This window comes from Geospiza fortis, unplaced genomic scaffold (assembly GCF_000277835.1).
Source record: "Geospiza fortis unplaced genomic scaffold, GeoFor_1.0 scaffold112, whole genome shotgun sequence".
Lineage (NCBI taxonomy): Eukaryota > Metazoa > Chordata > Aves > Passeriformes > Thraupidae > Geospiza > Geospiza fortis.
The window spans coordinates 21,526,167-21,542,683 of NW_005054298.1; the positions used below are offsets into that span (position 1 = coordinate 21,526,167).

Consider the following 16,517-nt stretch of genomic DNA (forward strand, 5'->3'; position numbering starts at 1 on the left):
AATTCCTGGGACCTCATCAGCTCTCTCACTGCTCTGGAACCTCTTTTACAAGTACCACAGATCTGTATTTTCATCCATGCAAGTATCCTTGTGGTGTGTCTGTCAGAGCCAGTGCTTTGAAGATTCTGGTTCGTTGATACACTCTGACATGTTCTTGCAGGCTTTTTTTGTTTATATTGGCAACTGTCACATGAACATAACTGATCTTTCTAACAAAAAGTAATTACAAACTGGCTCCATGCAACCCAAACTTTTGGTTTTATCTGATTCTCACAAAAACAATCCAAATTTTAATTTGGTCTTCTGTAAGTATTGTAAGTGCACTTAGAGAAAGATTTTTTTGTGTTTGATGCTTCTTTCAGTCTCATTTTATTTCCTAAATTTTTTCCTACAGATTCATGTTGCTCTTTCTTCACCATTCTTAGCAATTTAAACCCTTTTCCATTTCCTACCCCTACATACAGCTCTTTTGCTTGAGTCTGTAGGGATTTTTTTTTTTGTTTAGCCAAATTAGTCTTGCCACATTTTCTGACTCGCCTCTGCCATGAGACAGTTTGCAACTGCATTCTTTTTAGGGTTTCTTTAGAAGAACTTTCAAATCCTTACAGTATGCTTGATAAAAATAAATATCCTGGTAAGGATATCTTACAGAAAAAAACTCAATCCTTTTTTCAGAACTGCTTTCACTACTGGTTGTTTGGTGTGTTATGTTGCAACATTTTGCTGCATAATTAAAAACCAGGCAAAATCGCTATTCTGTTATTTTTTCTCCTACTAAAAAGCAGCTCCCCCTCAGTTCTAATAAATAATGCTTTTCCCTATCCTAAAAATAACTGTAAGATTTCACTCTAATTTTAAAAGCAATAATCAATACTTCATATTCAGTATCCTAAATGCTAGTTTAAAGATGAATCTAAGCATCAGAAAGATTCCAGCTTGCCTCCTGGAACAGGTAGTATATTTCCTTTTCACTTCTAAATCCCTGGTTATATACTGTAGTAAATAATTGAGCCTGTAATTCTGAGTAGCGAGGAAGAAGCAATGAGCCCTTCATCTTTTTTTTGTCCCTGTTCTGATGCCTGATTTAAGAATGTGCTTAAATTCCCAATCACTGGGCTTTAAAATTCACATTCAAGCATTCTTATTAATTCTCAAGAGTACCACACATCTCTAACCTCACTTCATACTTTGTGATTGGCAAGACTGAAGAGAGGATTTTCTGACTGAAAGGCAATGCACACTTAACAGAAAGCATATAGTTTGAAATATGACTTTGTATTTCTAAAATATTCAAAACTTAACAATGAGAGTTGAAACTATATAATTCAAAGAAAGGGCATTTTGGTTTTGTGAAATGGAAAGAAAAGGCAAAAAGCACAAAGGAGGAAAAATACTGTTATTGCAAAGGCATGGCTTCCACCCCCAGTGATGTTTCTAGTAGCTATAATACCACTTCTAGCAAAAGGGAAAGCAAAAACACTGAAAACCTACCCAGATTCTTGGAGAAAGAATTATTCATGTAAGATTTTGAAGTCACAGTTGAAGGCATTTGATGAGTATATGGTTAGACACAAAGAAATCTTTAAAATACTTTATAATATAACTTTGCTTTTCCCTTTTAATTGCCCATATTTACAAAACCAAGGGAAGCAAGCTGGCTTGTATAAACTTGAGATCTGAAGCTATGATGTGTGATGTAAAAAACTGGCAAATAATTCAAACATGGATCTATTACCCTGGTGCAAATCTGTCATCATTCCTTTTAAGTCCAGAGAATCACCAGGATTAGCAGCAGTACAAGTGTGAAATTTGGCTGAATAAATTCAGCTGGAGGAGCTCTGTGCAGAAGCAGCAGCTGCCAGGTCAGACACTGTAGTGAACCTTCCCCAGTGCAAAGCAACAGCAAGACAAGGTACCAAAGTATTTGTTACCAGTTTCACGTCCTCAGTTTGATCTACATCCACAGAAATGCTACATGCTCTTTGCTGACTAATAGTTCTCAAACTGCTGCACAGAGGAGCCCACTGAGGACATGGAACTGACTGCCAAGAGGTGAACAACTGACGTTCCACAGGGCAGCGCTTGTAGGAGGAACCCAGCAGGGAGTTGTGCAGAGTGACTAGGAGTGCAGGCAGGGCATCACAGCCCACCCACTCTTCTTACCACTTCTATTGGACTCTCCCTCCATCTCTGCGCAGATGTCTGAATTATATGATCTCACATAAATATCTGCTGCAGTAGCATGCTAAATTTGCAAGGGAAGGATCAAACACTGGCTCCTTAGTTAAGGTCAAGGCTGGTATGTTTCTGTGGATGCACCAGACATAGTTTCACAGTCCATCATGCATTCCAGAATGGGTTTAAAACACGCCACGGATCTCCCCAGCAGATACAGCCTTCCAGAGTGAAACCATACCCCAGAATACACTCAGTGCCATGTAACCCAAGGACTCTAACCAAAGTCCCTAATTCAGGAGCTGGAGTTCCTTAAGCAGGTGATCAAGTAGGCAGCACTGAACTTGCATTCTGCAGTTGCAGTTCAATCACTTCAAGAAGGATCCCATATTTTTTACACAGTCACCTCCAGGAGAAGCAGAAGTGATCTCCCTCCACCTCTACTGGTGGTACCTACACCCTTCTAATTTCTATGTCCTTTTCCCAGAATTTTCAAAACAGTTCTGTGAAACTATTTGATTTGAGTCTGGGAGAATTTTCTCCCTTACTACAGTATATTCTGTCAGCAGAACGAAGATCAAATAACTGAATTTAGGATTAACTTGCTTTTATGCATTTTGACCAGGAAAATGCATGATGACCTTAGTTGGTTTCAAAGAAAAGATTCTTAGGCATTTGAAAAAGTATAGTCAGATTGGAGGAAATAGAAGAATAAGTCCATTTGCCAATAAGAAAGTGCTTAGATTTATGAGAAAAAGGTAAATTATTCTAAATCTACCTCAAAGATCCAATATGTATCAAGTTTTGGTGGTTTGGGGTTTTGTTTTCTTTGGTTTGTTTTTGTTTTTTAATTTGAGGTCCATTTCACCATCTTTGCAAAGACAGTTTTTAATCTTCCAGTTTTCTGCCAACACAGAGTTTCAGGCTTGTTCAACACCTGTTAGGGCATGAAATTCAAACATCTTCTATTAAACACTCTTCAAAGTTGCACAAAAAAAAAAATCATGCAAATTGAAATTTAATCTTCAGGTTTTCTGTTATGAAAGAGCAGAAATCTATGTCCCATATTTTAAATGCTTTATGGAGCACACTTGAATTATGGAATACATGTGAATTGATTACTGTGACTAATGCCTCAATTGGAATTAAAAAAAAATAAAGGAAAGAAAGGAAAAAAAAGGATCAGTCTGTCCTTAGAAACACCAAAGCCAGAATACAAAACAGCCATAAACATTTTCTTTTTTCCCCCCTCCAAATCATTGTTTGCAACAAGGGCTTTCAGAAGAGCAATCATTTAACATGAAAAAGAAGAGTAAATATGCCTCCAACACAAACTGAGAAACAGTCATCCTGTGACATGAGTTCTTACGGGCAGCAAATTATTTAATTCTTGTGAGTTAAATAATCACAAGATTATTTGATCCATTGTGAAAGATAGGAAAAATTAACTTAAAATGGGAATAAGGAGAAATCATAAGTACAACTGGATTCCAGTGTGGCAAGCATCAGAAAACTGCAGCTGACTTTGAGATTTCAAACTTTGGTGCCTATAAGAACAGAGGTTTTAACATGATGAGCATTGCTCAGTATTTCTATTTCTGTACACACATGCTCAAATATAACAGCAGAGAAAATCTGTAAATCAATCCAAAACCCCCCAGTCTTCATATGTTGGGCTAGGTATGGATTGATAAATCACTCTATCATTCAGTGGTGCAGAGTTGAAAAAGACTTAGACAAGAAACTACAGAAAAAAATATATCTGGACATTTTGACTGAAAAATTTTTAGTGCCCTTGGTCATGCAGTGAAAAATATAAGAAAAAAGGTATAAATAGAAAAATGCTTGATGTCCTTCCAAATAATATTTGAGTTGAAAGAGCAAGGGATTGACCTGCCAGAGTAGCAATTAAGGTGAAGAAGGAAAAAGCCTAATAGAAGCCTAATAACCTGGTCACAGCATGAAGGACAAAGCTCAAACTATCCATGTGTCCTTTACATGAAGGAAGGACTCGTAAATCCATCTCTGATAAAGCTTATTGTGATGAGCAGCACGTACCTTTTAACTGGGAAAGGATTTACAAATTGGAAAGACTGAGGTAAAGCAAGCTCTGGGAAGTCTAGAAAACACAAAATTTTAAAATGGACACCCTTGGGAAAATACATGACAGATATAGAAGCTAGAGGGGGTACAGGTATTTAAAAGACTTCTGAGGTGAAGAATTCTGAAAGGTTTTGGAGAACAGAGAGAACTGAAATAAAGAGATGTGAGAAAAACAGGTCTGAACATCATGTAAAGCTTATTGACACCAGGATTATTCTGAGAGATATTTAATGTTCACAGTGGCAGCCTTTTTTAGCTGAACCAAAGTGTGGAAATAATCTCCTAAGAGATTTTGAGATTCTCAACAGCACATACATTTGTATCAAGACTGAATAGAACAGCGCTGTATGTACAAGAGAAGCAATTCTACGCTGGCAAGGAGAGGATTAGATGACCAGCAACAAGTACCATGATTGCACTTGTTAAAAACAATTTGCAATAAGGTATTCATACTCATTCATTTTATGAAGTACAAGCATGGCCTTGCTTCATTTAAAGAATGCCATATCTTTCATGCTTTATCATGAGTTTTGATCAAGAGATCAATAAAACAACATTTCACAGAAGCAAATAAAACCACAAGCATATGTTACCAGCTAACACCAATGAAACCCCAATGCAATGCATTTTATTGGGTCCATTTTTAGGCAAAAAAGTGAGTCCTTCCTCCACAGAGTTGTCAAAAGCTCAACATTATAATATAGAAATAGAAATAGTTCTATATTTCTCTGTATCTCTATACAGAGTAAAATGCTCTAGCTTAAGAAACAAGAACATTTATTTCTGTTTCAAATTTGCATTTTTATTTTCTGATGGTACTTGCAGTCTTTTCCACTTGAAGTGCAGAAGACAATATAAACACTAACAGTGCTTATTTTAATTCTGGAATTATGTACCTATTCCTGTGGAGAAGCAAAGCAGAAAAACTTTTAACAGTTTTGTTAATGAATCTGGTTGTTGACAATTGAACAATTTAGTAGTTCTCAACACAGGAGTAGTTGCAAATTCTGGGAAAAGAAGGTTGCTAAGATTCCCTCTCACTCTGCAAGTGGAATTTTCCACTTCACATAAATACTATTTTTATCAAAGTAATTTATACAGAGTCATGCTACCACTGCACATGAAATGGAAAGTTCCACAGCTGTAATGGAACTGGGAGCTTTTGTTCATGGAACACTTTTATTTTCATATTAAGGACAAGCGTGTGTCATAGTCAAAAGCAGCATTGATTATCTTCCCAGTAAATACAAGATTTACAAATTTTATTCCTAAATATCAGTTGTATCTCATTTTAAATGCTAATGTTTCCTAATGCATTCCTAGCAAAGTTCATGATGAAACACCCTGAGCACAGCTGCTAGTTGCTATGTCCCTTACATCTACTGTAACAATCAGCTTGCATGCAAAGCACTGGGAGCTGAATCAGCAAAAAGCAGAAGGAGCTTCCATTTAGGGACATTAGGATTTGTCCAAGTGGCAACAAAGGAAAGTATCTAAGAACTTATATTTAGTCTTTCTAGAGTGATAGCAAGTTTCAGCCATTATTCCTACATGTATCAAAGCATTTTGATCAAAATCTGATCACTGAATCACAGAATCTCAAGTTCTCCAACCCATCTACATGAAATAAAACAAAAATTTTACCTTAAATCTACAAGGTAAAAAACCACATTATTTGAAAATCACTTTACCATAAATAGCACTGAAAATAGTGGAAACAGAACAGCTAAGTGAAAATCTGGCAGAGAAGAAGAAAAAAAAAAGACTGGCTCCATGGAATTTTGTGTATTCTCAATACACATGTGTACTTCAAAAAAAAATATAATATCTTTTTACAGATCTATTGACAAGAAGCTACGAAAATCCCTAATACATGTCACAGTTAAAGGAATGGTGGGAAAGATTATGTGATATTTGCAGAGTAGATAGAAAATAATGACAAGTGTCAAGATCTTGCTCATAGTCTGGAACTTTAATTACTTTAAAAAAATAGAGGAAAATAATTAGAAAGATGATAGCAGTTAATGATGCAGAATAATTGATGGAATTATAACAACTGCTTAGGCATTTCAAGGATCATCCTTCAATAGCAAGAAACAACTGTTCTGTCTAATAAAGGTAAAAACAAGATAGACATATCAACCACCTTCCCCTAAAGGTCTGGAATGCCACCGCTCCATGCTTTGCTTATGCTAGGACAATGCTCTAAGAGTTCAGCTTAAGTTTTGTCACACAAATTGACATTTGAAAGGTTGAAAGGGATGATGATGTAAGTTAGAATTTCAGTTTCATTAAGAGTGTTAAGAAAGTCTAAATAACTGGGAACTTCAAAAACTCTATTATTTTATTTGAATTAAATGTGTGCTTTGGGTTTGAGACCCAAAAGACTGCTCAGAAAATTTCATATCTGAGACAAATGAAAACAAATAAGGAAATCAAACTTCAAGCAAGAGTTGGATGTGTTTTTTAGTACAAGTAGGCTAAACAATTAGAATACAACTAATTGAATAAAATACACTAAGGTTATCTTCATTTAAGAAGGGCACAAACAGGGGTAACTGGAGCCATAGGTAACCGAGGACCACATGAGTATCTGTCCAGTTTTCTGAAGTCTAAGAGAGACATCAGGTGGCATCCTGTGCTGTTGCCAGAGAATGAAGCTGTCCTGTTTGCCTTCATGAAAATAGGGTTTGTTTGATGCTGCCAAGTAAGCTCTGGAGAACAGGTGGTTGCACTTTGCATCCTCCATCTTTCTCATGGAGGAGAAAACCCTTCTTTGATAACAGACAGTTCAAACGAGGAACCCCACATTCAGTAAATGCAGCGAGACTTCCACAAAATACAGAGCACTAACACAATACTTTGACTGGAGAAAGTGGCATTCAAATTCAGCTAATTCAAGATTGCAAAAAGTGTCTTGGTACACACTGTACTGACAACACATATACATACATATTTAGAAGCAGAATTCCCACAATACATCCAGCACCAGCAGTTCACATAGATTTGTCGAATATCAGACAAAAATTACTCATAATAATAGAGTTTTATTTTCATTAATTTAACACATCTGTCACTACTTTTTCTTAAGAATGGATTTCCTTATTTAGCATGCCTCTACATAAAAACTACTATAATTCCTATTCTCCCTGCTTTAACATCAATCATCCTTTTAAAACTTTTTTCTCTCATAGTTGGTTTCCAGCACTAGTCTCAGTAGTGTTCAGTCTGACTTTGTCATAGCTTTTTCCTCCTGAATTTTTTTCAATTTTACATGTCAGTAAAAGTTTCAAATCCAACACCATGAGATTAAGATAAAAAACTGATGATAATTCCACCCCAATCCCTTTTATTTTATTATTTTTAAGAAAAGCCTTGCCTTTCTTTTTTAGCATACTTCCTTTTTCAGATGAACACAGAAGTTAGATGAGAATTTAAACTTTTATTGCCTTTAGGACCTGACTTTACTTTTCTAAAGCACCTCTTGTTCTCTGTTCCATCAAGAAACTGAGAAGAAAGCTTGAGCTGCTCTCCAGGTGGCATATATGGTACATACAAGGAGCTCTGCACTTTCCATGCAATTCATTCCATCAGGGAAGGTAAACCATAGTTTTGAATTTTAAAGCAGGATCTCATGTATAATTTATAAAAAAAGGCCAATTGCATCAACCTTACTTTTTCTGGTCTATTTTCTGCTTCAAAGTGTCCCATGCTGCTATACTTCAGCCATAGGTGCAGTATCAATTACTGGCTTTAAGTGACCTTGCCCTGGCATCCATTTTGTTGCTATCAACAATCCCTTGGGCATTACAGATTTTGGGCTGGCAACATCACCTACTGCTTTGTTGTTACTGCCTAAAGTTGCCATAGAGACAAAAGAACAGCTGAATAGCAATCTTAATTCTCAAGAAATGGTTACTCTTTAGTAACAGGATGCTACTTGCCAGTACAGAGTCTCAGGTTCTAATGGAATTTATTTGCAACAGTGAGTTTTGAGTCAGAGCCTTGCTCAAAAAAGAAAAAAAAAGGCAAAGACAAAAGAGCCTTGTGCTTCCTCCTGCTCACTGTAGTTCTGCTGCTACTGAAGAGGCAAAGGAGACTGTTTCCCTGCTGTGGCACAAGATGACCCCAGCCCCATACCCTGAAGGATAAAACAGTTACTGCACAAAGACCCTTACCTTATTCTCTCTTCTTACAGATATTTTCTCTTCTGATGTCTCAAAATGGTAAGCAATAAAGAAGCTTCATGCTTCATCTTCCTCACCAAGTGCTTCACAACCTCATGCAAAGTGCTGCTTCACCAACAGAAACACAACCCAATCTAGGAAAAAAATTAAGGATTCCCTCCTTGAATTTTTTCCTCTAGCCACACAGATCTGCTTTCTCTCCAGTACGACCCTTCCTGCACAGAGTATGTGCAGAAGCTCAGACTAACAGCTGAATCCCACTGCTCACTGCTCCATTAACTCATATTACAGTATAACTTGCAACTGATGGGAATTGAGGGCACTCAGCCCCGGGATACTTGGCATCTTTCAGATTCCAGTCCTAGGTTTTGAAATCCTCCCATGTCCCCACAGCTCCTGAGTGGACAGAATGCATGGGATCAAAGCATTACCTTTTCTATCTTAAATCCTGTTGTTGAGAAGTCAGAGAATTTCTAAAGATGATTATAAATACCAGATTATCCCTGGTTTGGTACAAACAAAACACAATAAATCAGAACCTTGTCCTGCAAAGCCATCCCACAGACACAGCAAGCAGCTGTCAGGAACAGCTGAAGGAATATTTTCCTGTTCAAGAGCCTTCACCTCACTCTCAACTTGACCCTGCTGCCCTGCTCCCAACATCTTAGTGGTAGCATGAACACAAAACCTATTCCATGGCGTTGCTGCCTGATCTTCCCCCAGAAGCAGGAGCAGCTTTGGATCCTCCATTTCCTGCCCCATGAGCAGACCCTGACTTATCTGTTCCTGTGCACAATAATAGTCAGGAGGAATATTCTAGCAAGACAAGTAGTAGGGGATAACACAGAAGAGAAGGAGGAAAACTGAGATACAAGTGATTCTTCCTCCTCCTCACCAGGCCTCCCTTCTGAAAGATTCCTGCACACCTTTTCCCAGTCACTGAATTTTCTCACCCCCCTGCCTCTGCTCCGCACAGCCCTGACATCCCACTTGAGGCTCCTTTCACCTCTACCGCGGCCGCTTGTGAACCCTCAGCTTTCAACAACCTGGCCTCTGTGCCAAAATACATTTTGTTGACACTTCAGAAAGAACACTTCACACTGACAATCATGAGCTTTTGCTCACAGTGGACAAAATCTGCTTTTACTAAAAAGCCTTGAATTGACTTTGGAGCTCACACAGGAGCAAAAATATTAAATGTTAATATATGAAAGGGTAGGCAGTCCGTAACAGTGGAGGTCTGTTCCTCCACCTTGGGAGTTTCCAGCTGAGTGAGAACATTCTAATGATAAACTGAAATTAAACACACAGATTGATTCTAGTTTTAAAAATTCTGACCTATAGAAAAGGTGCTTAACATGGAAAAAAATCCTTAAAAATTACTACTTTTGTTTGTTCTTTTGAGCAAGTAATTTTCTATCACTTGAGGGAGAAGAAGATACAATTCAGCATCTCAGACATCACTCATCTAGGGGCTGAGGGACAAGACGTAAACAATCACAACAACAAACAGAAGGAGTAGGAATATAAAAGCAACTTCATCAAAAAGAGGGCAAGACCATATTTTAAATGGGCTCCTTGCCCACTCAGGAGTTACCTCAATCCAACCTCAGCTTTGCCTCAGCAGGTCCTGCTCTAGGCTTGCTCAGTCACACAGATTGCACATCTTAGGCAAATCACCTGGGCAGATGCCCAGCAAGACAAGAGCTCACTTCAAAAAGACAAAGTGCTCTCCTCTGATGGAGGAGAGAGGCAGCAGCCCCTGTCACAGGGATGCCCAACAACAGGACACAGGGCACCCACTGGAAGAGCATCCCTCAGGGGCACCAGGAGGCTGACCTGGGCACCACCGCATCCACACAGCAGCAACTGCTGGATTGTGAGCCTGAGCCACCTCACAGCCCCAGCTACAGACAGGGAAATGCAGTCTGGCACATCACTGCTGACCCATTGCCAAGTCCAGTTCTACACCTCTCTGAAAAGGAGAGCTGAAGGGAAAAGACATCGTCATCATCATCATCACAGAATTAACCAGGTTGGAAAAGACCTTTGATATCATTAAATCCAAGCTATGACCAAACATCACCTTGTCAAGTAAACCATGGCACTACGTGCCACAGGCCATCTTTTCATAAACATCTCCAGGGGAGGTGAGTACACCACCTCCCATGATGATGAAAACAATAACAAACCACAATGACATTTCTGATCCTTGTGCCCCCACAGTCAAGGCTGAATGGAAGGGAAAGAAGTCTGCACACCATAAAATGAGGTAAAACTCAACGAGAAAAGGAACCAAAGACTCTGTCCCAATGGTATTTTTATCAAACATGTTTGGAATTGCTCTCACCTTGGGAGCAAAAAAATCTTTGTTGAAACACAATTTAAAGAAATGTGCAATGGGACAGAAAATAAAAGGTTTCAGTTTAAAGTGATATATGGAAAGACCATTTCATAGGGGAAAGACTTTTGGAAAAGAATTTTCAATGAAAAAAATTCCAGATGGAACTCAAAAAGAAACAAAGCAAGACACTGATAACACCAAAGACAAGTTGTATTTGAAGATTAACATCCATTCATAACATATGAAGCATAATGAAATGGTATGTATTTAAAACTTAGTAGCTATTCACACAAAATTGTTGTGAGGTACACTGCACTAACATCTATGTGAAGCACAGCTCAATTTATTTAAGGAAACCTGAGAAAAAAACCAGACATGCAACCTCTTCAGACAAAGTATGAATCTTTCCTTCACATGACTGAAATGATTATAAACTCTTGACTTCTGGTGCTAGCAGTTTGCTGTGTATTTCAGCTCCTATATTTCTATTTTGAAACACCATAAATAAAGAACAGTATCTGGATAACCCAGGGGTGGAGAAGTAGGGCTCTCAGACTACATAAGAGCAGAGGGAGAACTGCATTTAAGACAAACAGTAAACAGAGGTCAAATACATAAAGTTTTTAAAGTTTATCAAATCAAATCACAAGATCAAAGAATGATGCAGAAACTGGCAAACACACTTGCAGATCATCCAGCAACTTCTAGCAATAACCACTAAAAGCAGAGATTTAACCACTGTCTTGCTGTGTCAGCTAAGAAGTTCCTTGCCGCACCAGTCTGTGAAAGGGTGACTTCCTTGGTGTGAAGGCACAGATGTGGGCAGCCTTTCCTTCAGGAAGTCTGGCTGAGAGAAGCTGAAGCTGCAGTGCTGCCCTGGGCAGAGCATGGGAGAGCTGCCACAGCCACCATACAATGGCCTTGCAATAGCTCAAATTAAGAAACCTTGCTGCCCTTCTACCAAGTCCAGCTTTCATCTTTTTGATCCTTTTGGTGTGAACAAACATTCCAGATGCAATTTAATTGGAGCTTGCATACTTTCTCAGAGGTCAGTGGCAGATACATCATTATTTATGTTCACATTTCCTTAGGGAATTAAGCCTTAGGGTATCATGGTTTTAAAATTCTGATGAAAGGCCTTCAAATTCCCCCTGGATTTGTATTTATAATTGACAGCATTACATAACTTTTAAGTACGGGATGATCCACAATTAGATACAAAATACTGACTTTGTAGAAACTTTGGCATGCTTCTTAATATTTCTTACACTTTCTTTGCTCTGAGGGTCTAGGACTTCAATCCCTGATGTCTGGATTTGCATGAATTCCTCTCTTTCAAGTAGAAGCATTTCCTTTGTTTAATTTTAAAAAACAAAGATAGTGCAGAGATCCCAATTTTTGTTACATTGCATAACTACATCTCAAAGTACTTCTCAGGCAGCTGTAGCAGAAGGATTTCCCAGATCTTACAACTCCAGCTAGGAGCAAATAAATCCATAGGTTTGCAGACTTAGAATGTTGAATGTATCTGGATGAATCTTTCCTATTTAGACCAAGTATTAGAAAGTTTGAATGTGTGTTCTGTGGTTAGTTTTTCTGTAATCAACTCGCCCTCCCAGTTCACAAAAGCTGCTCATTCCTGTTAACTCAAAATGCTGCTCAGATCCTGGTAATGTATCTTTGGAACATTAAGACTATCACTAGCTCTTAGGTATCACACCACAGCATAGTAAGTCTTTACATTTAATTTGATTGGAATCCCGTAGAAAGAAAGTTATTTACTTGTTTTTGCTTGCTTGTTTGTTCCATTATTATTAAGCTGTAATAGGATCCCATCCTGTTCATTATTTGATACTATTTCGTAATGGCCAAACTTGAACAGGGATGCAGAAAGTAAAATGATAGTGCTCCTAATATCCCACAGGCAGACTGCTAAAACAGGAAAGTGATACCATTTACAGCTGCTGGAACTAAGCATTTGGCTTAAAGGCCTCTCATGTAATGAAACGTGTTTCAAAGCACCACATATGCACAGAGAATGCCACTAAAAGCAGCTCCAAGGCTACTGCATGCAAAGGAACAGCAACACCCAAATAGAAAATTCCCAGTGTCACCTTTATGGTCCTGGTGACCAGGACACAACCAGCCACTAACTTCACACTGTGGGGAAAGCACTGTTGAAAAAGTCTCTGAGTTGACTTGAAATAAACAATTTTTAAATAAATATTTTAATGAGGTTTTAAAGGCTGTTCAGTTCAACCAGACAACGCCATTCCTACCTCCAATATCACGATTAATTTAAAAGGAAATTACTATCTGAACCCCTCGCTGGACCACAAATGTTTGAGGCACAAATACTGTAAGCGAAGACTGCCCCTTAGTTTGATACGCTGTGGTTATAATTAGGAATGACGAGATGGAAGAAATGAATGGTATTTCAAAAGCTTAATATTGAGAAAACCAATATCCAAAGCAATCTATTCAATAAAGCAAAAGGAAAGTGACCCATGGGAAAGGCAGGAAAACCAAATAGCTTAGGACTTTTAAAGGAAGATCAGAGAGTAATGAAATTACTGAGTGCAGCCTATTTTCATGTGTTTCAATATCAGTTTCACTTGTATTTCAATTGTATTTTTAATATTAAAACTTATAAAATGTATTTTAAATGTGATAATTACCATAATTTTAAAGTTTAAAGAACACAGAACCACAGAGTAATTATGTAGTCTCTAACACTGCTCATCTTGAAGTATATCCCTTACTATTGAGTATGCTCAGTGAAAAACTGATTAATTTAGTTCTACAGCTAAAATTCTACTAAATCAGAAATGTACATCACTCCCCATGGGTGCCTTGGCACTCAAGATGCAAAACTAAAATGAAAATACCACCCCCCCTTTTATGAATTTTCTTATCTTCCATTTAAACCGGATAAAGACCAGATTTTGTGGATTGCTGATCCTATTTCTATTCTCACACATGCTCTTGTCCATTAGATTAATTCCACTAGCCTTAGAGAAATCATATGAGTAGAGAATAAACACTGAGCAAGCCAGGCATGGCACTTTGAGCAGAAGCACAAGCCCTGGGAGAGTGTGACCTGCAGTACATGAAGCAACTGATGGGCAGTGGAGATGGTGATCAGCTTTTTGTTTTAAAGTATCTCAGAAATACAACATATCCCCTTCAGAGGCCAGCTCCTCATCCAACTGCAGCAGGCAGCAAAGCTTCCAACAAAACCAGCACTACAAGATAAAAATTTCAGGGTAAAGGACAACAGTCACAAGGAACCTTATAAAACCTAAGCATTCAGCTTTATAGCTCAGCAGATGCCATAAGCTATAAAAAGAATGGGAAAGAGAGATGGACACCCTACTCCCCCACCTCCCAGTATTCCCTACATCTTTTACTGGCTGAACAGCTACTCTTTCATTGCCATCAAAATCACACAAGCATATAATTACTTTTTCAGTTAAACCATAGAACTGAGTTTATCCTTATTCCTCAATCTTTTCAAAAGATTTAAACACTTTGAATTACTCTCTTTCCACATGCTTTCTTGTTCTGCTATGCTACTACCTGCCATTTCAGAAGGTTGGTGCTAAGTCTTCAAAGACCATTCCAGAACTACTTTTCAGACCTGTTATTGACATTTCTACTTCTTTCAGCTGTGCCACCACAACATGGTGACAGACTTTAATATATGGTATCTCAAGTCACTAAAAAGCAGTTAGTAATATCAAAAAACTGGTTCATTTTTGCACTGGAAATAAAACCCATGAATCAGCCTAATAGCAGGCCTGGAAGTATTGCCAAACTCTATTAAGAATCAGCCACCTTTTCTTCTAATTTGGTATGTACCCTGAAGTAAACCTAAAATCTCCTGAAGGGAAAACAAACAAACAAATACAACCAAAAACCCACCACCACAACAACAACAACCTAAAAAGCTAAGGAATGTAGACAAAAGTATATATTTCCACATTCCTTTTAAAAAGTAATCACTGGATATTGCTGGATATACAGAACTTTTTAAAGGAGAAGCTGATTTGTGCCTGACATGTGACAGTCACTTGCTGTAACCACTGCATTCTGCTCTTTAGTTTCATGAAGGCCTCCAATACATAGCAGCAAGAACCACTTTTCCCAATAACCCTGTAGGGCTGTATTCCTAAGTAATCTTAAGCAACATAAAAGTAATTTATGCCTCCAGAGTCTGCAATACTTATAATCCTATTTTTAAATGCATATATTATATATACAAGGATGTAGTCTAATTTAGTTAATTTGCAACAATAACACAGAATACTTTAAATTGAGCACAACTATAGAACTACATGACAAGTTGAGAGTTTTTGGGGAGCAGTGTTATTTTGGGGGCGCAGTGGTTTTTTTGGGATTTAATTACTATCAGCCTTTTCTCAATCAATCAAAATAGGCAATTCTGCAGGCTTAGAACACAATTCCAAGCTGTTAAGCAGTGTGGTGAAAGGTATGAATGAGTGGTTCATTGAACAAGAAATACAGGTAACCAGGAGCAAGGTACAGGAAGACAAACTTGGGCATTCTTTTGCATTGGACAGATGTCTTGACAGTTAATAGTGCATGTACTGCTGTACACTGGCAAAGGGGAAGAGTTCCAAAAGCAATTTTCTTTCCTCTATTCTGAAAGTTCTGTCTTTCTCCAGGCTCCCCATAAGAATATACAAAGGACAATCTGATTCTGTAGTTATCAACTTCATTTTAGCACAAATCACAGCATCACCAAGGGCATACATTTTAGTTACTGTGTAAATACTTGCTAAAAGCAGAGGAAAAAAAAAAACCCTCATTCAGAAGTAGTAGCTTAGCTACACGTAGTATAAAAAACTCTCTTTTTTATACAATTACCATACAAGCACAGCCATACAAGGAAGGTGCTAAAAAGAAAACAATGCAAATGAAGTTCTGCATGGACATGAAGTTCCACAATGGCCAGCAGGTGGTTTTTGAAAATAACATACAGGAAGTACTCTGTGTTAATCATGGTGAGATGCTTCATCACTTTTGAATAACTGCACTTAGCACTGTCATACCAGTCTCTACCTCTTCAAGTGAAGCAATCTGCTTTAACAGGGAACACTGGACATGGGTTTGGATTTATGCCTCAAGGGTGTATGTAAAAGTTCTTTGGGGTACACTACACTTTGGAACATGGAAGACTGAAGTACATTTCTCTTTGGTAATAACTGTTAATGAAATTACCTAATAAAATAGATTTCAACCACAAAGACTACAAAATCAAATTTGGTTTCACAGTATAGGCTGAACTTCACTACCTGGTTTGTATTACTACAACAGGCAACACATTTAACTAGGAGGTTTGCACATTACTTTTTATTGCAAGACCGCATTTCTCAGTAACTTATGTCAATCTATTAGCTGAAGTTTTCCTTGCCTTGTTTAAATTTGTTAATTGTTTTAAACTTCAAGTTATTTCTGAGAACAGCTATTATGAGTAACTTGAGTGCATATAAGCGCGAACAAATTAAAACTGATAGATATTACCTGACTAAGATTATCTGAAGCTGTCCACTGCAATGGATTCTTAAAATTTTGAGGGAATTTCTCATATATTCCATGACTTCTGGAAAGAATTTGCTAAGCCTGCCCATCTAGTCATTGGTTTATTGATGTACCTTCTGAAGTGTTGAAAATCATCTTTCCCT

General features: G+C 37.9%; 1 protein-coding gene across 5 annotated transcripts in view; it reads right to left on the reverse strand.

Moving 5' to 3' along the window:
• ZNF385B (zinc finger protein 385B) overlaps nt 1-16,517 on the reverse strand; it is a 150,795-nt gene that overhangs the window by 61,147 nt on the left and 73,131 nt on the right. The window contains exon 1 of one of the 5 annotated variants that reach the window (XM_031058952.1): nt 8,457-8,586. The exons of the other annotated variants lie outside the window; for them this stretch is intronic. The gene's annotated coding sequence lies outside the window, so the exon portion shown is untranslated. Of the gene's footprint in view, nt 1-8,456; nt 8,587-16,517 lie in introns of those variants that run through there. 5 annotated transcript variants of the gene reach the window in all.